The 22,855-nt window shown below is 45.7% G+C and overlaps 1 protein-coding gene across 5 annotated transcripts in view; it reads right to left on the reverse strand.

Moving 5' to 3' along the window:
* LOC121587897 (mucin-5AC-like) overlaps positions 1-22,855 on the reverse strand; it is a 54,179-nt gene that overhangs the window by 23,526 nt on the left and 7,798 nt on the right. Inside the window, exon 1 of one of the 5 annotated variants that reach the window (XM_041905209.1) lies at positions 19,706-19,769. The exons of the other annotated variants lie outside the window; for them this stretch is intronic. The gene's annotated coding sequence lies outside the window, so the exon portion shown is untranslated. Of the gene's footprint in view, positions 1-19,705; positions 19,770-22,855 lie in introns of those variants that run through there. 5 annotated transcript variants of the gene reach the window in all.

The following is a 22,855-nucleotide window of genomic DNA, read 5'->3' on the forward strand; positions in this document are numbered from 1 at the left end:
TTGAGTGAGATAGAAAATACGCACAGGAAGCTGCACTTAATTGCATCGCACTCGGCGATGCTACGTGGGAAGGGCTGAACCGTTGCAGCCGTCGCGGGATGGGTGGTCAAAGGATGCGTCAATGTCAGGATGTGGTCAGTCAGGGGGGGGGGGGGGGGTTGCGATGGTTTGGAAAAAAAATATCGAAGCGAGATGGCGAGAGCCGGAGCAAAATGCAGTGAAAAAAGGGCGACTAGCTGGGGAAAATTAATAGCATCATGATGTGGGCGCCACGGGTAGGCGAGAAGGTAGATTAAAAAAAAACATAAATTAGAAGCAATTATTTTTTATGATTACAGCGCAAAATTACCATCCTTCTCGTTAATAATGTATCATCATTCTTGTGCCGGCTTCTCTCATCCTTTTTTGCATGGAGTGTGCATCTCCATCTCCTTTTTTCCTGTTTTTTTAACGCTTGTGTTTGCTCGTGTTTGTTCGTGGATATCCTTCGGACTTTGGCAAATAGACGCAAGCGGAGCGGGAAAAAAGAAAGAAGATATTCAAGGAAGCTGGAAGTGAGTAGTGGGAGCAGTCACGGATTGCCTCGTATGTACAAGCGACTGGAAGAGCAACCTTAAAACAAAAAAACCAAACTCAGAAATGAAAAACATCAGAAAGGATCCAGCGAAACACGATCCATAGGAAACTTCGGGACCCATGCAAACCCTCCAACACCAAGTTGCGGGAGTTGAGAGTTAGTTAATTAATAAAATCAGTACATTTCGCTTCTTGCACACTCCGTTTTCTCCGCTGGTATCTCATTTCGAGCTTGGTTCTTGGGCACCAATTAAAAGCAATACTACACCCCCACCACCGGTCGCTCCCGCTGCCAGGCCAAATCATAATGAGAAATGCTCCATTCTGCCCGCGTCCTCATTCATCGCTGATGCGCACAATCCTAGCTATTTATTTTGTTTGCTGGAATGGCGTTTTTTCCACTCCCCCCCCCCCCTCTCTGTCATTTTGCCGCCCGTCACTCAGTGTCCCACGAGGCAGCAAACGTACGCTACGCTTTGACAGATGATAATTTTCTTGTGAACTGTCAAATTAATCTTTCCCACTTGTTATCGTTTTGCAGGCGCATTTTCCTGCTGGGTTTATTTTTTTTCTTCCGTTTCTCTCTCTCTGCTCTCTGCTATTTTCATTCGACTCACTTAGTGTAACGGTGATGAAAAGCCACCGGGTATCGAGTGACTTGCGGGTGGGTGGGAAATAAAATTATGAAAAAAAATAATTAGAAGGATGCTTGTCTCATGCACTTAATTTATTTGCAGCCATCATCATGCTGTTATCTGATCGCAACCTTGGAAGCAATCGAGATAAAGACGTCATGCAGTGCGCGGGTAGCGTATGCCGAACGGCTGCGGTGTGCGTGGCGGCGGTGGCTATAGACATTTATCGTAAAACACCGACCCGAGCGATCTATTTCTGAGGCGGTCTGGTATGCTATGTGTTTTGTGGAAAATCATAAATTGCAGCACGGTGGAGAGAAAATTCCTTTCTCTTAGCCACCACCGCCTCCGTAAGATGCTTGGGAGAGGGGTCACGCTGGCTGTGTTATGCTGTGCACGGTTTATTGATTACGCTATTTATTGGCACTGGTGCCACGGTTCAGCGGCTGCAATTCTGGGGGAAATGCTCAAGTGCTTGCTCGTTCAGCAAACAGTTGTTTGGCGTATTAATGATCGGTTCTATCAGAGCAGTTGAACTGCTGTGGGTAACATCGGGAGGCAATGGATGGGTAGCTTCTGGTATGAATGGGAAAGCATTCGTTTGTTGTTTGTGTTTGTTTCGTTGGTACATTAATATTATTTTGATCGTTTTGCACAGCTTCACAGCTCAGACGGTGAGTGGTTTATAAGAAATTAAAGAATCCTCACGTACAATTTTCAACACAATGCGATAGAAGCTTGACCAAGCTGTATTTCACTAAAGGTGACTAAATTTATGTCGATAGGAGGAGTTGCAGTAATTAAAGATGCTCAGTTACAGTGAATCTCAACATAATGTAAAATAAGTAAAACAATATTAAGTGTCTGAATGAGTGCTGGTTGAAGGGATAGGATCGTCGGACTATATGAGCCAGTATTTGAATCGATTGGCAAAACCGTCTCCGTCTTTGATGACGTCCTAAAATGCGCTAGAAGGGCTTATACTTACCACGCTAGTACCCACGGAGAAGATGTGACAATGTGATGTATGAATTTAATGAACTATAGTGACATTATATTCTTCAGCTTAATTATTTTAATTCATGACGACCGTTTTTCTTCTTATTATCTGGCACAACAACCGTTGCTGGTCAAGGTCTGCCTGTACTCTCTAGTGAAGTGGGCTTGGCTTTCAGAGACTTTTTACTCTCTCTCGAGATATCTGAAGGTCTAGAGTCATATATACTGAAAAATGCCATGGTGACCATTATCGTACGTAATTGTATTAATAGAGGTGAAATTCTTAGAAATACAGTTATTGTTTTATGATTAAACTAGCCAATAAGGGACATGTAAGCATTTATCAATAAATTGCGATTGAAATACAACACGTTGTCTAGTGCGAAAATAATCGTTTTTTTATTATGAAATAAAACAAATTAAAGAAGAAAAAATCATATTTTTCTGACTGCTCCGCCACATCCACAATGGTAGCATTGGATTCGTACAGTCGCCAACTCGAACGACTTGACAAGATGTCCGTTATAACAAACAAAGTTATACAGCTTTTTATATGAATAATAAGGAAATTATATGAAATGCTGTCATAATATCGATTTTTTGCGTGATTGATCCGCGGGATGTTTATGATATCGATTGAATCAATTGTGGAATGTAGCATTGTAATAATACTGCAGTCAACTGTGCTTTGATATAATTTTTTCATTATGTTAAATTTCCACATTTGTTAAAAAAGAAATATGTTCATTTATGAACATAAAACATACTTCCATTACTTATTTTTTGTGAGAACAATACGAAGGAACAAAACTAGGCTGAACATTTTCCAAAATGAACTGTTTTTGCTAGTTTTATGAATATTTAACTAAACAAACATGTCTGTTCCCTGTACCTATAACGGTTACTATTACCAGTATTGCTACGTTTACTCTGTGTAAAATTATTTATGAACGCAAAATTGCATAATTAGTATGGCAAACAGGTGTGCCGATACATTATGAAAGGTAAATCGCGAATGCAATATGAATCGTCATAAAACTAATTATTTTTATTGCAAATATTCCGAGTTGAGTATGGGCGGGGATAGTCAAACAACAAATTATGTTGTTTTTCTTTGTTCGCAGTTACGCAGGACGCCGCATAAAGAAAACAAAACTAATGCATGGGATTGCAAGCGGCTAACAAGGAGACGGAGGGCTAATTTTCCCCTTTGCAATGATTGCAATCACATTCCGCTGGTAACCGTGATTGAACGATGGTTGGACAGGGAAATTTGTAACTTGCCATGTTTAGATAGTGATTGTACCGTCGGTTCCGATCGCTTCATTTGTCGCGGTAACGAACGAATGCATTCGCGCAAGCATTCACCCGATCGTCCATCTGGCCACGATGGAACGGTAGCGCGGGAACTTGTTTTGCCTTACGCCCCTGTCCGCTAGCCACTTGATAGAGACCCGTAATGCCACCGTGAGTCGGAGGGGGTGGGCAGAAGCTTTCCGCCGCCACACGGTAGCAACTTCATTCGGTGACGTTGCTTTCTGCGTTTCAAGCTGTTGATGATAGCTGCCGGGAGCATCTTCAAAGGCTGGCTACGGCTGGTAGCGATCTTCTAAGACGTATATTGGAGTGGAGGCTGATCTGAGGACAAAACCAGTCCATCCTCGAGCCCATTGGATTCAGTCGCAACGCTTGCTCCATATCGTAAATTCCTTCGGTTTGTCTGGCACAGCTGCCAGAACGGTACGCCCGTCGGCCAACGGTACGCCGTGCCCGGGAGTTCGTTCAACTCAGTGGCCAAGCCTTCCCGCATTGCGATTGAAATTAAAAGTAACGAGCCGATGTGGTCGCGATCGTACCATCCAGTTGTTCAGCCGGCGTTGGAACCCACGAAACCGGTAGACCTGTTATGGGCCGATCGTGGTCATGCTGCGCCCGCGGTTACATAAGCCCCCGCCGAGATGGTCCATCTACGCAATGTGGCGTAAATCATGCAACATTCTCATTACCCTCACCGAAGATCTTGCACTTCAGCAGGCGGACATCATTGAGCCGGTCGCCCTTGGTGTAAGCAATGCCATTGGAATCTACCTTCCTACTGGCTGGTTTTCCTACCCAGCGCAACTCGAAATGTTTCTGCTGCTGTGATGTTCCTGCTCAAGAACGTCCCCACGCCAATGGGCGTAGGACGGCAGCAGGGCGACTGGATTTTCATTAATTTATTCATGATTCCCGATGTCGGGTGGGGCAGAGCTGCACGATTGTGGCTCGTTTTGACGTCGACCTGTCAGGAGTTGCTGACCGGTGGCTCGTTTTCAAACGTACGCCCTTAAGCTTGGATAATGTTTTGCAAGGGAAAACGGCCTACGCGATCGGGCAGGACGCGGTGCAGCAGTAAATGCAACGGTTTCGATGCACTTGAAGCTGCTAGCCTGAGCGAAGAGGCGTGTTTTGTCTGAATTCACGGTGTTTTTTCTCTTTCTCTTGCGGTCTTTAAATCGTTTCAAGTTTTCGATGAATGAGCGGCTAATTAAAATGGGAAGCTCAACGTCACAATAGGTTGACAGCAGTGGGCAGCTATCAGATTTAATTATTTTTTAATGCAAATTAATGATGGAAATGAAACGATAAGAATCGTATTAAATAGTGTGTATAGTAACTTTAAGTATATTGCATGATAAGGTGTGAACAAAACAGCACATGCCGACAGTATTTCCTGTTTTTGTGAAATATGCCCGTTTTGAACATTTTTGAACTTGTTGGGAAATATAAAATAAATTTCGACTATATTTGTTCCTGTTCAATGATGTACAGGCGTGGAAAATGATTGTCTCCGTGCATCAAATAATTTGCCAATCAAATCAATCCTGCCCGTGATAAGGATCGCCCCAGTGATTCGGATGATATTTTTCACTTCCCTGCACTTTTCTTGAAGGCGCGTCGATCCAACATTAATCTCACAATTCAACACATTCATCCATTTGTTCCACATGGTCGAATCATTGTTCAACAGGACGCGTTCGCTACCGCCCGCATTGTGTCTGGAAAGACGAAGGCAACGCGTGGCAGTAAAAGAAAGGAGAAAAGCAAGAGCCCGAGAAATACCCCCTTGCGAGTCCTTATCATCAGCGGTTGGCTGACGTTGAATGGGTTTTGAATGAGCGGTGGGTATTAAATTAAGCAGGCTGATGAGATTTTGCAATAAACAACGTGTAGCAACCGTATTACCGGTTCGCTGGCATTTCTTTTGCTTCGGAATCATTCGCCCGAACCGTTTGTTTTCCCATTGCATCCTTTCCCTTGGTATTGTGGCTTTGGCTGTTGTTGCTGTTGTTGTTGTTGTTGGTTTTAGCAACACGCGCCGTCTCACTCTCCCATCGCATTTGGGATTTAGCCAGTAAGGTTTCCACATTCGCCCACGGCCAAATGCCTGCCGTTTTTCATCGAGATCAACCATTCGGAAGGAATGCGGAGAACGTGAAAGCACACAAACACACACACACACACGCTGAATGCCGAAAAAAGTAAAATAAACCACAGCAATCGCTACAGCTAATTTATTTTTATTGCGTTCTCTCCCGGTCGAGCGGGACTTTAAGATGGTGGCGTTGTGTGTGTGCGCGGTTTCCCTTTGGCTCGGCGGGTTGCCGCGAACCAGGCGTGGGGGGGGGGCAAGAAAGAGGGGAAAAGTTTGGGCCAACAGGCCCTTCGGTCCCGGTCGGCGTCAGCCAAGAGTTACGGCGTATGCGTGTTTCGATCGAGTCGATTTTCCGTGGAAATGGTGCAGGCTCGGCAGTGCGTAGGCGCCCACCAGGCAAACACACAAACTTCCTTCGCTGAAAAAGGAGCACCACGTGGCAAAGCAATGGTTGGCAAGGAGAGGGGGTGGGGGGAATGGGATGGTGGTATGCCGGGGAGAGCTTAATTTAATACTTCCCGAAAAATTGACTCCACAACTCGCCCAACTGCCGAAAGGTGTCTGAGGTGAGGAGTGCCGCCTGATAAAGTGGCATGCGAAGTGGGTACGTCGGAAGCATAAATCTGTAGCCGAATGGTTGGAGTTGGTTGCGTTTTTGTTTCCGTTTTTGTTTTGAAATCCTCCTTAAGGCGCTATTGGTAGCGATAATTCCAGCACTTCCCTCACGTAAAAGGTGACAATTTGCCCAGCCGCCACCAGCCTTCAATTAGCTCGGCACTTAAGGGGCACGAAAATTATGGGATTACGCTAAAGCTTACGGTGCAGCATGTCTAGTGGAATATGTTTGACTGTCTTGTTCTTTCTAGCCCTGTCGGTGAAAAGTAAATTCCGTGCCCGGGCTTCGCTAACGCGCGGTCGGTCACGAGCAATCCTACTGTGCCATCATTCCACGACAGTGATAGATATCATCAGGAGAATAGATAAGATTGAAATCGATTTTTCTTGTTACTCTAGCTAGCTAACAACGTCGGAATGGTCCAGTGTCAGTTGCAGACAGATAGACGGTAGACGAGCAGTCATGATGGATTTAATTTCACTGATCATAAATTTTATTTCCCTCTTCTTAGCGCTGGCGGACGGTTTACCCTCCCCAAGGACAAGGAATGGGCTCGATTTGATTTTTGATGGAATTGTACAGAATTGACAGCATCGTTTGTGTTCCTGCTGGAGCATCACAGTACATTCATTCGCTGAAGATGTTTGTGCAAGTTATCCCGATGCATTTGCTGCAAACAGGTTAGCATCAAGCGGAAAGGGGGGGTATAGTAAATGGGTGCAATCCACTGTCCACCTCTCGTCCCTTATAAGGAATACATCTTATCGTTTGTTTGCCCACGGTCTGGGATGGAGTGGGGTGGAACGGAGGGTGTGTGGGGGTGGAAATTGAGACACACAGCATTAACAGCCCGGAACACTCAGCACTGTGCTAACCGAGCGGGCAGAGCTTGTGAGCAACGATTTAATGAGTTTGTACTATAAGGGAGGATCAACGGGCAAATGGGTATCCTTTCGCGCCCGCACTTTCCGGATCCTGGCAGTCTTTTACGATGGCAATCTTTGGAATGGACTTTTTATGGCTGGATGTGTCCATCCCCGGTCGGATGCTGGACCAGGGATGGCTCCGCTACAAAGCATCGTTCCGTATTCTATTGAGCGTGAATGATGAGTTGCCGGTCGAAAGAGAATGATTGATAATGATGGTTGAACCGGTTAGAGGCACAATTTCCGTTTGACCCCTTCGGATGGCGTCGGTGTCCTTCAACAGCAGAGTTAGTGCCGAGATTGTGTTGTTGTTTTTGGTGTTGTTATGTGTGCGTTTGTTTGTGGGATAAGTTCCATTCGTGAGGTCCGTTTTAATTGTGCAGAATTTAATTTCGCGTTGTTTATGTATTTTTTTTTGTTTGGTTCATGTCAAGATGGTAGTATAGGATTTAATTCGAAGAATTTGGATCTCGTAAGTCGTTGAAGCTTAAGGGTGGTATGATAATGCAAATTTTGTTTAGGTGCTAGCTAACTCGAAGGTGCTGGAGATTCTTTTTTTTAATCATATTAACATGATGTTATATGGATTAGTCAGAGTCTGAATAAACTATTGAGATAAGTGGTTAGATAATGAAGACGACAAGTCAATTCAATCCTTATAGGTAAACTAAAATGTACTCGGTGTTGAATCTTTTAATGTTCTTTAAAATCGTTCAAAGTTGATTGATCATCCGATTGTCATAAGGTTGAAACTTGACTACAGGATGAACGAAAAGCCCTTGAGCCGCACCATAAAAGCAAACAGGCAAAAGGTTGATAATCACTTCCTACTCATTTTCGATCAGCAGGTTCAGTTAGTTTTGTTGACCTACATCGGACCCACGGTATGTTCTGAAAGCTAGGAAAACGGGTTGCAAGATGTAATCGAATACATGAATACATAGTAGTGCAAGAAGCGGAGTATTGGAGAAAACTAGAACCATTTGCCACTCCTTCCCACTGGATTCCTTCCTAAGCAATGGCCGTTATTCACAAACTTTAACACGACAATATCGAGTCCATGGAGTTCCAGTGTCGCATTCGAAAGTTACCGTTAAGGTGCAAAATTTATGGCACAAAGCTCGCAGGGATCGCGTGTTCAGTTTTGCCCGTCTGTGCGGTGTCCCTGTTGTTTCGAAAACTCCATGAATAATCGCATGTGTCAACGAAATTGATCACAGTGGTTGCTCCGGCGCAGTGAAATGGCGGTGAATCAGCATCCTGATAGAAAGGATGGGGGTTAGTACAATGGGCTTAAAATATCTCCACTGTTGCCATGGCCAACGGGATAAAACAAAGCGATTGCTGTGGTGGAGGATACAAGGCGGGTAGGGTGGAACAGTGGCCGGAAAATAAAAATTATGACCTACCCCTTGTCAATGTCGATTATCTTAAATCAATTTTGTTGTTAATAATTTGTCGACAATTGGCGATGCATGGCCCTGTGGACCTGATTTACATAGGGCCCAGGTGCAACCCATCGGAGAGGTTACCGGGGGCGATGATTTAATTTGTATTTAATTTTATTCATCGTTTATTAATATCCGTATTTTGGCCCCGAGCCTGCGAGGTGATGGGCACAAAGAAACGTGCGCGAGTGAGAAGAAAATAATTACAAAAACAAAAAAAACAACACATACACCCTTTAACGCTTTGCAGCACGCTGTTGCCCGGAACTTTAAGCACATTGCAAACGCTGACCTCAATAATTGGGACGAGACGGTTGAATGCAACCTTCAGTCAAGGGTAAATAACACGTTCGCTGATGGAAAAATATTGATTTTAGGTTCTGGATCTTGCCGTTAGCCTTCTTCCCATACCCATCCCTTGAGAACGGTCAGAACAGTAGCGGGGATACATGGAAGTACTTTGATCACTGTCAGACTACGGTTACGGGTTTGCAAATTGCCAAACTGTGGCCAGTGAAGCGCTTAACCGAAAAGCAAGCGAAAATCACGATCACAGCGTTCGATGGCGTAAACGCGTCCTAATCGCATTATAACACATCGGTGCCATTAAGCATTACCACATACTTCATAATGGGCAACGGGATGACCGAGAGCTCTAATGAGTACGCGGCGCGAGTCAACGCAGCAGCCAGTGAGCCTGACCGAACCCTGAACAGGCGTGATTATTCTTCCGACGCGAATCTCTCGCCCAAGCGAGGCTCTCGTCGATTGCTGGCAAAGGGAATCGATAGCAATAATTATGGGCTCCCCATTACCATCTGCAAACTGTGCGGTCGCCCGGACGCGGTAACTGCTGCTGAGGGCCGCGTGAGTGCAGTTCGGCAAAAGTGCATCGATAATGCGAAAATGATTTGTACACGGCTCCAGCTGTGCGGTGCGCGGTCCAGCTGACCGAGTCTCACATGCATCCTAATGATGTTCGTTTCTAACAAGCACGCTCCGGCACGTCCAGAGTGCTGCTGCGATGATGACGATCTGAAGAGCATCATTATCATCATCATTCTCGTCATCATTTACACTTTTTGAGCCGGTGGAGTTGTGGACTGCTAACGTCGACACGCTTCGACACTTGACTAGCCGACTGCCAATTCTGTCCAGGGAGCTTGGACACATATGCACATTCCCGTGAGCTAACGGTACTACGCAAAATCGAAAGAGCGAGTAGAAATTTACATATGATTCATGAAAATAAAATCTCGCCAAATGTACGGAGCGATACAGGCGTGAGGGTACCCGGAGCTAAAACGGGAGAACGCCGTGAATCGCACCTTTTTTGATCGGAATGAAGAAACTGGTTCTTCGGCGACAAGAAAATCACAAGAAGGACCACAAGAAGGTGTGATTGGAGCGGGGGACTCATCGGACATTCACATCATCCGGACCGAACGCTACAGTCTCCAATATGAGCGGCGTCATCGTGTAGTTCACAGGTTTACGAGCGTAACGGTCTGGGAGGAAAAAAACACGATCGCCTTGATCTAGTGATGTAAAGCAGCCAACAACCGCACCGCCAACAACCGCGCCGACAACAACCGTTGGCGTGCGTGACGTTCAAGTTCAAGTGTGACATGATGGTCGTGTTGCAAACCGAACTGTTGCAGGGTTGGATCAATGTCACGACGTTGCAAAACCTATGCCGTGCAACGTGGCCAGAAGAAAGATTTTTGGAAAGATGCTATTGGCCGTGTTTTGTTTATTTTAACAATTTGTTCTCAACGAAAGCGCGTTGAATTGATGGTTTGCTCAAGAGCGAGGGAAGGATTTATAGTTGCCTTATTGTGGTTGTTTGCGGGCGGCTTATTTATAGGTTCATTGGCTGAGGACGGGACAGTTAGGCTAACAGACGAATTTGAACCGAGAAAAAGATCATTATCCGAGCTGTTTGTTCCAACGCTCACGATTACTTGGAATAGAGCAAGACGATTTACCGATCGCCTTTTGGGTCCAAAGAGTGACTCGTCATTCGTTTCAAACTCATTATTCGTTTCAAATTCAATACTAGGATTGTTTTTAAAACTATTTTAATTATTTAAACAAAAAGTAGACTAAGGCAAAGAAAACAAGACAGTGATTTTATTGAAATTTTTACTAGATCATTTATTATAAAAGTTCATGATTTTGCTGTCAGGTGTGTAGGCTAGTGACCTAAACGGATTGATGTACGATAAAACAATGAAGCATACATGGGATTTTGTTTAAGTAAATTTAATTCAATAACTAACCAAATTTTGCCTTTCTGAATGTGCTATACATTATTGCACAACGGTATTAAAATTTTCAGATTGTCAAAGAAAAAATCTATGCAGGAAATGGTCCATCGTTCTACTAAAAGTACCTACAAAATATCAAAAATGGTCACGTGCGGCTTGCAACAATATTATTTTAGGTAAAGATTATATCAACATTAGGTCGTTGATTAGGTTGAGCTAAAGTGTACCCCAACCGCAACTAATACTAGCTTAATATACAGAATGTAATGGAAGATTGGAATTCTTTCTCTGTTTCATTAATTTGCAAAGTGAATCTGTGGGCCATAGTCGTTCAATGAAGTTTATCACGATCACGATAGTGTCGTTATCGAGCCGGGGAAGTATCGGGACCATCTCGTATTGCACTTCGCGTTAATGATCAGAATGCGCCAATCTCGACTTGCCAATCTTCGATGCAAGTTGGGTGTGAAATCTGCACGAAACGGTGCTGAAAACTTCACCCACTAATGAGGCAATAAGGCCGATAATTGGAAAATCCGCGACGTAATTGACCAAAAGTTCCGATATTTTCGTTGGAAGGGCTGGAGAAAATTGCATAGCGAAGCGACGGTCAACAATGAAGTTAGGGCGTACCACTTGAGTAGGTTTGAGAGGTTATTTGGACGCCAAGGAGCCGAAGAAGAGATGCAGTACAAAAATAGTCAGTGAAATAGGTATGAGGTAAGAGCATAAACGCTTTAGATTACAGTTAGATACTGTGGCTATATTGGAACCCTTCGCCTTGCAATTCTCCCTTTTACTCCAGCACAAGAGCTTAAACAATGGGGACATAAAATTTCTCACCGATCGTGATCGTTATGCTCCCGTTCGAAGGAAATTGGTTGACTCTTTCCTACAGCTATGCCGAACAGCCAGCCAGGGAGAGTATCCGAAAAAGGAGGTTAAATGATGGCCGAGTCCTGGGGAGTTCCCTTATCCTGATGTAACCGGATGGACGTTGCATTCAGTGTCACCGGAAAAGGGCAAACGGTGTTTTGAATGGCTTTGCCCGCGGGCTAACGAAGGCAGCTTGCAGTGAGGCGCTCGGGAAAAGGCGTACGAAATACACTGGACGGTGACGGTGCACGGTGTAGAACATCCGGGCCGACAAGTAGCAGCAGAACCAATTGCACAAATCGTTAGAACCTAATTTGATTCACCGTTCTTCGCACGCCGTTACCGTGTCGAGTGCTTTGTGTTCTGGAGGGATTTTCCATTCGCGGGGTGACACAGGAGTTGATAAATATTTGTGCACTCCTGCTGCACTTCTGCCTCAATTAGTCAGCGAGGCTCAATGACAAAGCAGTGGTAGCAGGTCGATGTATCATTCTTGGAAGAGACGAGAGGGTGACGGTCAAAGGGGATGGTAAGAGTCTAACTGTGACAAACGGCACGGCGGGCGATCTCGTTATGCTAGACCGTGTTCCAGAGCATTTGCTTCGTACTTGGGCAGCTTTGTCTGTGTAAACTGTTGATGCGATAATCGCAACGGTAAACACGAGCAGGAGATGGTGTGTGAGTGGGATTTTTTCTTCGCGCAACTGCAAGTACCGTAGAGATCATTGATCTCTCACCCATACGTTCGTGGAGCGATGCACCACCGCGATGCACAGAAGTGTGATGACAATTTGCAATCGGATTGATCCGTCTGCGAGTCAAGCCGGAATGAAAAAGGAGAAGGGGTTGATTCGGATTTTATGACTTTTTTATGGCGTACTCTTAGCGCGTGTCTGTGTGTTTTATCTTAAGAGTGTAGTGCAGCAAGAATGTGTGTGTGTGTGTTAATTAATTTGCATATCTTTCGAGCTTGTAGAACCTGCAAGATCACTGGCATGATGCAATCGTGCAACAGTTGGCACAGTTTTTGGAATTGCTTGAATGTATCTGTGTGTGTGTTTAAGGTAGAGGATGGTGGCGCTAGGGTCGTTAAAAAGTTGTTTACCCCTCAGCAGTAAACCATGGACCATTTTTACCCTTGCTATCAATTTGGGGTTTTACATACAAGGATCAGAGATTCACTCGAAGGACGCCCAGAAAGAATGTGTAATGATCGAGGAAAAGAGTGTGATACATAGAGAATGAGAGAGAGAGAGAGAGAGAGAGGGAGAGGGAAAGAGGGAGTTAGCACGAAGGATGAGCCACAGGAATGGTCAAATAGAGTATAAAAAAGGCACACCGAACGGCAACAAAACCGCCACCCCAAATGGGCCCTGTTGCGGGCCAGAAGGTTTCGATGGGAAAGGGAGGAATTATTTTACATATTTTACAGCTATCTTTGGGATTCCTCCCTCGTGCCATCGTCACCTTCGTTCTGATCCTCGCGGTGGAGCATTTTTCCTATCCCAGCCACTCACCTCGGCTCTCGTCACCTATTCGAGTGATAGGTTTTAACGGGTGTTGCTGGACACGCCGTTGGTTTCCTCCCTACAGCCGGCCATTTCTTTATGGAGTGGAAAATATTTTGATCCAAACCCTCGCGCTCGGCTCGAGCGGGACCAGGCTGTGGGGCTGTGTTGTTATGGTGCGCTGTTTAATAATTTATATAAACGCTTACCGGATCGGAATCTTCCCCTCTGCTCTCCAGTATAGGAGATGGACGCGTCTTACGTGGAGCACAGAAACCCGCAGTCACCGTCTTTCTGCAATTGGCGCTACTACACGTTGTTGGGCCCGTTTGTGATGGGCAGTAAAAGCCAAAAGACGTTGGATCCCTTTAGAGAAATGGGATGGGCGGCACCACCACCATAACGAGGAGACAAGGACTGCTGCTGTGCTTTTGGAATGCAGCTAGACTGTTTATGGAGACTTTAACTTATCGAGGATTACATTTTGTCTGTGATGTCAATTATTTGTTAATTGTGTCTCTTGCGATAGGCAGGCTGCACCGCAGGCGTAGAGGATCAACGTTTACTGTAGATGCAGCAAGGGTACTGCAGGCCAGGCCAGAGAAGAGAAGCGATAAGAAAGAGGGGGAGCGAATTTTCTGGATTCTTCAGAGGTACAGTTTTAAAAAAAATATGCGGTAGAATCGTTCAACTAACGAATAAAACCAGCTAAAGACTCATTAGATTCGAAATCTTTCAGGCTTTCTGAGTGAGTCATTCGCAAAGCCAGCTTAAAACTCACTAGATTCGAAATCTTTCAGGCTTTCTGAATGAGTCATTCGCTGCTATTTCAAATGTTTATGCCTGTTAGTTATAAGCAGTGTTGTTAGCGGTGACGTTCTTCGACATGAAATTGTCTACTTTGACACGATTTGAAGCTTCGCATTCAGTTTTCACTCTTTCATTCTACAGTCATGTCAAAAAATGTCATTTGATTCGACGACATTTTTTGGCGACATTAATTTGACTTTCATTTTCGAGTTCACTACATCGCCTTCTCCTTTGTAACATTTTTTCTTTTAAATTCGTGTACTCCAGCAAGAAGACACTGATTTTCGCACTGGCCAAGTGAAAATATTCAATTTTTCTGTCACTTACGATCGGTAAAGGCACCAGGCAGTTCTGGATTCACAAGATGAATGTCAATTGACATTCAAACTACATTTTTAACAGTCATGTCATTGCAAAGACACTGACGGTAACTACAGAAATGAATGTCGTTCTTCAACAGTCGTGTCATGGCAACAGTGAATGTGATGTACGAAAAATGATTTTGACCAGTAGCCTACTGCGAATGTCAAAAAAAATTTCAACAGTTTACAACACTGGTTATAAGTAGTATTTGTATACACAATGAGTTTATATTAAATGAGTTTAATTATGTAATTCTAACTTCTATAACTGTATTATGTGAAGATAGGATATTAGTTTGCCTAATATATGAGTAGGTTAGCGGCTACGTTTAGCTGTATTTATGTCATAAAATAACGGTGCAATGCACCTTGTATAACAGTTAAAATTATGTAGAAGATTTTAATACTGAAGTACTTCGATGAAGCTACATGAAAGACCCCATAAAAGAGCTGTTGAAAATGTGCAATTTGCTTGCGTCACGAGTTATTCCACTGCACATTCAAACTAGATGCCGCATAAACATCTTTTGTACTGCATGTATTAAAATTACATTTGCAATGCTAAACAAATGGCAAACAACCCAACCCATTGCATTCGAACGAAACTGCTACACCCAAACCGCTCTGTTAGCGATGCGCCAAACCGAGCCCACCAGTTGTTGATTGATTCGAAACTGTCGGAAAGGATGTGTAACCGTACGCATATCCCAGCTTTCCCACGACTGCCGCTAGCCCTATCGATTGGATCTAATAGCCGTTTTCCAAACCCATTTTACAAACCCGGAATATTCCATCACACCATTCCGAATCGAGCCCGTCGCTCAACCCATCCTTAAACCATGAAACATTAACGAAACGCACTGCCCAAGGACCCTGGGACTACCCGGGAAGGCCAGCAAACAAACGCAGGGTGAGCGTAAATGTGGGATAAATTTTTACTGCCAGCCATTTGTTTCGACAGCAGCGAGCTTCCCAGCGTAACTTCATGGGCGCATTGGGCGGGACGGCAAGCTACCACACATGCGAATCGTCAAAGTCTTTCCACACACAGCGGAGGAACTCTCGCGGGCATGGGGCACGCTAATCGAAATATTAAGGCACCTCACGTATTCCTCATCTGTAAAAATAGCCATTGCAGTTTCGGCCGGCTGGGAGGTGAAATATTCCACATTTTGAGAACAAAGAATCAAACGGCAGTGAGCGATGGATGGCGGGAGGAACGGTTCGGCTAAACGGGGCTACCGTAAATACTTCCCGACTCCACTCCGTCTACTCCTCCACCCCTTACCCCACGATTAGTGGTAAATGGTTTGGGAATGGAGGTGGCAGCGACGCTACGGGTTTCAAGGATCCTACCTGCCGGATCCTGCGCACGGTAGCTGCGTTCGGTCAACACTTTGGGGAGGTTCGTTTGATTGAAGCAAATGGTACGGCACCTATCATCAAGTTGCCGAGACACGTACATGGCTAAGCAAACGCAACCGTGCCGTGTTAGCTGGCCCACGTGTTCCTCCCACCGCCGGCGCACTACAGTAGATATTGGATCGTTTGGGTGGACGGGACAGGGCGGTCGAGATAGGGTTTGTGGGCGAGGCTGCGGGTGCCGGTTCATGGTGGGATCGTTTGAAATCTATTACGCATTCGGGCTTCCCTTCCCTAGCGCTTGTGTGGCGTTCTGGCGCTAGCTCCCGTTTCTCGAAACGGAGTCAAATTCTCATTTCCACTGGACACGTGTGCTGAGCAAATTGATTTGACAATTTCTGTTTGCAATAAACAACATGGCCCGAGGGTGGCCCGCGAGTCGCGGAAGGTGTGTTTGATGTAAAACTAGCTGAAGCGAATTATGCCACCTCATGGATAGGTTAACATGAGAATTGGCGGTTTCGTGAAGCGAACTCCCATTGCGGCGTTGTTGGTGCCGGAAAAGACGAGTCAGGGCAGGCAAAAGTTTGAACCGGCGAACCCCTTTTCTAAACCCTGAATGGAACTGAACGATTGTTAGCGATCAATCAAGTTCGGGCTTTAAGAAGAGGAATAAAAATAGCACGAGATGGCAGTGCTGGATGGGCTAAATGGTGGATCGATCCCGAAACCGACACTGAAACCGGATGCTAAGGTAATTTATAACCCATCCTGGTCCGTTTTGTTGCGCCGCCGCCACCGCATAAAACCACCGCGGCTGGTGAATGTGAGCAGTTAGCAATAACAAAATAAAAATATCGGGATGTGTTCGTGCAGGGGAAAATCAATCCACCTCCCTAACATGGTGAAGTTGTGCGAGAGTGATCTCATGGGGAGTTAAAATTGGCTACGAGCATCCAAGTTCGGTATGCCTTAATGGTAAGCTGGTGCCGCGGCTGCTTGACGAAGGGATGATACCCATGCTTCCCGGCCGAGGACAGCCAGAGAAGCACACGAGCGATGTTTATACCGCGGGTTGCGATTTTTCGCACAGGCTTCAAAGCCCCAGATGCGGACCAAAGCACGAGACTATTGGTGGTGGCGATGACGATGATGATGATATGATGATAAAGTTCAATGACTAAAGTGTGCCTGTTCGAAATGATTCATCAAATATTTCCCGTCTGCAATCAATCATTCCCGTTCCCCGGGGGGAATAGGGAGAAGGTTACGGATGCGTGGAAGATGAGAACTCCGCACCACGGAGCGTAGTTCACATCTGTTCGTCTGTGTGATGATTTAAATGCTGTGAATTCTTGAAGAGAGATTCAAGCACAAAGCAGAAGAAAAAGCAAACGAGCTTTGATCGGCTAGTTTAGCACAATGTACGACATGACAGGAGCAATTGTCAGATGAGATGGATCGCGAGCAGAACTAATGCGGTGCAATGTGGCGTTGAAAAAAAATGCACCTTGTCTACTAGCGATGTGTCGCGTTTTCTCAGCCTCAGACATGGGCATTATAGATCAGCCCCTAATCTTCTAATGCACACTGCAAAACACGACCGCGTGCAACAAACTTTCGAGGTTGTCTATGCAGGGTTTAGTTTGGTTGTGTTGCGCTTACAACCCTTTCAGGTTGGTGATTGGCGATAAACTTGCTGTGCCCAGGCACTAATTAATGGCTCCGTTTTTGCTGACGTGAGTGTGTCGTCTTTGCTGCCGGTTGACGTTTGGAATGTTGTGATTGGATAAGATGGATGAATGGATAGATAGGCAAGAGCGGTGGATGGTTGGATCGATGATGAGCATTCGTAGAGCAAGAACAAAGCTGGCAAAAGATGCTACTTTGACGGATGACAAGCATATGTGTTGTCGCTGGCTGGCACTACTTTGATGGAGTGCTTCACTTGGCTTAGCAAAAAGTTGTTCATTGAGGTCGGTGAGTCTTTTTTTTTGTGCTCCTGTGTGGTTGTTTCCAAGTGTGTCGGTGAATCAGGGTACCCTATCGGTTTATATTAAAAGTTTCGCCGTTCATGCGCGTATGTGCAGCTTTTAATAATAGCTTATCAGTGTGCATGTATCCCCGTGTTTGCTGAACCGGGTTCTGGCAGCGACGGTAACGATGATACTGATAGACACACAAAAACGGCAGCTTCAGTGTGAAACCTTTGCTGAGGTTTCGGATTCGCGGTTCGCGATAGAGAAGAATCTTTCCCCATCAGGTTACGGTAGGGACCAGGAGAAAGGTTTAAAAAAGAAGCGAGAAAAAAGAACACCCGAGAACGATGCAGACGGTACGTGAACCATCACGATTTGCGCTAAATTATGGTCGCCCTGGTCCACGGATGCACACACATGCGGTGCATCGGGTGGACGGGTAAGGTAAGACGCAGGGTAAGGACACAAAATTCCGCTAGATCTTGCCGTAGCAGCGGGCGAGCTTCTTGCCAGAGCGGCCAATCGAACTGGCACATCACCTGAACTTTTGTCGTTCTAATGGTGGTTCGCGTGGTTCTCGTGGTTGGTGCACTTGCACTTGCAGCGGTGTACGCCAGGATATCGTCGACGGAGCAACCAACCACAAGCACCCACGGAAAAGGGGGACGAACACGAAGCTCGCGATCGCTTCCACGTAGGATGCTTGGGTGCCGCGAAAAGCGGGACACAGTGAAATAACAACAACTACAACAACAAAAAAGGGAGAAACAATCAAAACTCCAACAGCTACAAAATAAATAGGTGAGGACATGAGTTTGGGATGATCTTTATCGAACCGGTTTCACGGTACGTCGCGAAATGGGTCAACGGGGTGGTGTTGTCGCCACTCGCAGTTCCAGCCCTCGCTTTATCGTCATCCTCCCCAGTTGCCTCGCGGTGGGTACGTGGGGAGAATATTTCAAACCACGAAGCCAGGAGGATGCTCATATTTCTACGTTTCGGTAATTCAATAAGCTCGCGTCTCGCGACACGGGCACTGGAGATTTGTTGCAATTTTTGCGCAAACAAGCGCACACGAGATGAAGCCGTGGTCCAAACCGGTGGTGGTGATGCAGAATCTCAGCAAACCCTCGGCGCGCGGTGCCAAGATGCGCCCTCCGCAAAGAACAAGGAGTAAATGGGGTGTGCATGCGAAGGTGTCCCCATTTGCGTACGCGCTGATGTCACGTGCCGGCACGTTCGAAGGAAAGCAAGCGTCGGTGGATTAAGCCGGTGGCTCGATTTCGGGGCCTTTGTAGGTCACTGAAATTGTGACGCACCCGAAGGTTCCGCCGTACAGCTACCGCAACAATGGAGTTGAGTCATTAGACAAACGTTTGACAAATAAAATACCATCATCATCGACGATTGGTGGGAATGGGAAGACTAAAACGGAAGACCGGGATGTGTGTGTATTGTGAAATGGAGTCGATTCTTTCGTTAATGGGTTTGCATTGTGCTTTAATCGGATAAAAATTTGACGCGTAGCTATGTCATTGTTGAACTGCTCTCGGGTAGAATGCAAAAATTTTATGGCGTTTTAATCCGTGCTGGTTTTACGAACTTTTAACGCTTTGGGGCGATAAGAGAGTTGGAAAGACAACATAGAACGGTGAAGATGGGGCTCGTTTTATGGAGTTTTTGGTGTGGAGGGACATAAACATTCCTAAGCCGGGTACTGTAGCTCGTAACGTGTTTAAAGCTACCAGTTTCGACCGGTTGCTCGTGAAGCTGACGGTCTGATTTGACTCATTCCTAAAGAATCTTTGCTCATTTGCTGCATTCTAAACGGTAGCTTGGGGAGTTTTATTCAAGTGTTTGGTTCGAATATCACAGTCGATATGAACATTTTATGTAAAACGTTGATTTAACGAAACTACTCACACTATTACAATCTCGGTCTTCTCGTTATCGACGGTATTGATTCCAAGTGTTTTCTAAATTTTCTACAAATAGCTTACCTGAAAGAAAAAAGATGAACAAAAGATTAAAGAATATTCCATAACCTGTATAAGGGCGGCGAAATCGCGTACACAGTACGGTTGGCCCGATGTCGTAGAAACACTTTCGCTAATTGCACGGTGGTAATCAGAATCGATTGGCGTCTAATTAGAACTGATCCTTCCGCCTCGGTCCGGCGACGATAGGGCATGGCGCCAGCCAGGCCATCAGTGTCGAGTGCCGACCGAAATACATCATCGGTGGCCAAACACGGGCACGAGTTGGACGAGTCGGGCTTTTCCAAACCAAAGGCAAAGGTAGCACGATGTTTGGTGGAAAATTGATCGTAATCCTTTCCGGGCCCGGACGTGTTGGACTTTTTGGTGTTGCGGTTCCAAGGCCTGCCGGGAAAGGGAGGACTTTCAACGAGCCAAAGCCATAAATCAATTAGAGTTGGCCAACGCGACGCCCTGGGTGACCGGGCTGTGGGCCCCATGCAGAAGCGCTGTTGGCGCAAATTTAGCCATTTGAAGGGCGTCCTCGGCGGGATGCTTTCATCTCAAGCATGTGAGGATTGCACACGGGTGGCCACGCGTGCGAATATATTTTCACCTTCCGGCAAGCGGTAATAATTGCACGAATGGCATGCAATAATTATCTTTCTGGTGCAGTGCAAAGTTGCCCGCGAGGCGACGGGCAGCCATACATTCATATATATTGGCGAGCGACAGTTGTTGATGGCGGACAAGTCAAGAGAGTGGAAAATCATTTCTCCGGGGGTCATTATTCACGCACGATTCCAATCGAAGCGTAAGCTTTTAAGCACCTGTCTGCGCAACGCGGCACGTTCAATTCATGTTTGGAGGCGAGCGTCTAGCCGGGAATCGGCATTTGCATTTCGCCATCAGTAATGATGATCGGGTAATGCGTGAACCAGATAACACATGCCAACGAGGTGTACATTTGGCTGTAGAATAATGGGGAAATTACACATTTCGAACATCGAACGAAAAGATCAAACATAAAGGGTTATTAAGCTTTCATGTTCAAAATACTTGACATTTTTAGTCAAATAGTGACCAAATTCCAATGCATTGCACAGAAATTGTATTGGATTGTTCGCCTCAAACCTCATGTGAGTTGTAGCGAATGTGTGTAGCATTATCGATGCTTCACTTTAATGCTAACATGGCATAACGCGGGATTTAGAGGCAACGAAACATGTCAAAAAAACAAAAATCACTAAATCTCAAAAGGAAAACGAATGTTGGCGTAAGCGAGGTACAGTATATTCCGGCACAAACTGTCTAGAAATAAATAAATCAGGCCCACCAGCACCATCACCAGCCCAGCCCGCCCATATTGCTGTTGTTTGTTCGGCTAGCAAACATTCAGATGTGCGGTTCGGTCATTTTGATAGAAGACCGGAAAGTACGGTGAATTGCAAAAATACTAAAAGCGCAAATATTCCCGGCACGTAAAAAATGCAATTTTCAACCGAATGTCCCGGCCCGTTTTTGGTCAGACCTGAGGGAAAGGATCGAGCGCGAGGGACCGGTGCGAAAATTAACCGACCGATATTGAGCTGCTAAATAATAACGCTCCAATTGAGGGCAAAGGGTGGAGACATAAACATCACCGTTGCTGGGACAATACGAGAGGTAAGGGGAGGCGGGGTTGGTATAAAAATGTGTGCTCATTTTTTTTGGGTTGCTACCATGCAACGGGAGAGAACGATTTTTCATCCCCAGTACCACTTGCCAACCATTCTTTTGGGACGATGTTGATTTTTCCCACCTCTCCGCTACCGAAAGGCCGCATGCAGAGTGAACTGGACAGAGCGGAGAAAGGTTTTGCCATTTCCATTTCCTGTGCCTGGTCTGGAGGAAAGGAAGGGAAAGGAAGATGTGGATTCATCCATCGATTCCAGTTTATCGGTCGATTTTTCAAAGCGTGTTCCGTTACTTGGTCTCAACCCATCGGCAATCGTGAGCGTGTTTATTAAAGGACGCGAACGTGTATATGTTTGTGTTGCCGTTCAGGGTTGGAATGCCTGTGCTTTTTTTTTCGGTGGAAAGCATTCTTTTGTACCATTTTCAACTTTATCCACCGTGTGGGATTGGTGCGCGATTGGTGCATTCGCTCAGAAATGCAATCGATTACGATTGCTTGGTTTGTGTGACGGGTGTGCATCGGATTGGTGGTAGTTTCGCGGTGGTGATGGTGGTAGCGATTGTGGTTGTCGGTTGAGGTTTGCGGCATGCAGTGTGCACTCCTTTCGAAGGGTAATGGTAGTGATGAGAATTTATGAATGGTTCGTTAAGTTCCCCATCCTGAGATGCCAAATGGAACCCAAAAAAGAGGGGGAGCAACCGAGGCATGCATGTGCATGTGCGAAATAGAGATGTAAAAAAGTGACCAAAAAAAGAAAAACGGATAACACGACCCGGAACGAAAATTGGCAACAGAATGGAAAACTGTTTGCGGTTGCATTTTGGAAATGCGAGCGTGCCCGCGCGTCTGATGGGAAACGGTAAAAACAAAAGCAGGATAAAAACCCGCCCCAAAGCAAATACACAAACGGGCCGAAACAACAATGCGTGCGTATTAACGCTTGCGTTCAATTATTTGTTCTGCGGCGCTTTGTTGCTGATGAGTTTATTAAACGGGGGCCTTGGTGCAAGCTTGGTGCAGGTTCACTTCACACTCTTGCTGAAAATTGCCACGCCACGGTTGTGCCCGGTGGATGGAGAGCTGTTTTTGTGTGTGCGTTTGTGTGGCTGTGCATCTCCATTCAAAATCAGTTCTGAAGTGTGACACTCCTGTGTTGCCGGTGGCTGCATTGCAATTGAGTGACGTAAGGCGCCTGGCCTGGATGCAACCGTAGGGAGGAGGAATGCATCCACGGGGACCATTCGGAAAGATGCGCACGGCATATTAAACAAGCAAAAGGCGCGACCTCGGCTAAAGTAAGACAGCGTTCGCACACAACAAGGTCATACGAAGGAGGGTTCCCGGATGACTGAAAAGGGAGAAAGGGGATAAATTATGAACCAACTTCAGTGGATTAGAGGAGCTTGCATGTAAAAACGC

The sequence above is a fragment of the Anopheles merus genome, chromosome 2R, assembly GCF_017562075.2.
Source record: "Anopheles merus strain MAF chromosome 2R, AmerM5.1, whole genome shotgun sequence".
Taxonomy (NCBI): Eukaryota; Metazoa; Arthropoda; class Insecta; order Diptera; family Culicidae; genus Anopheles; species Anopheles merus.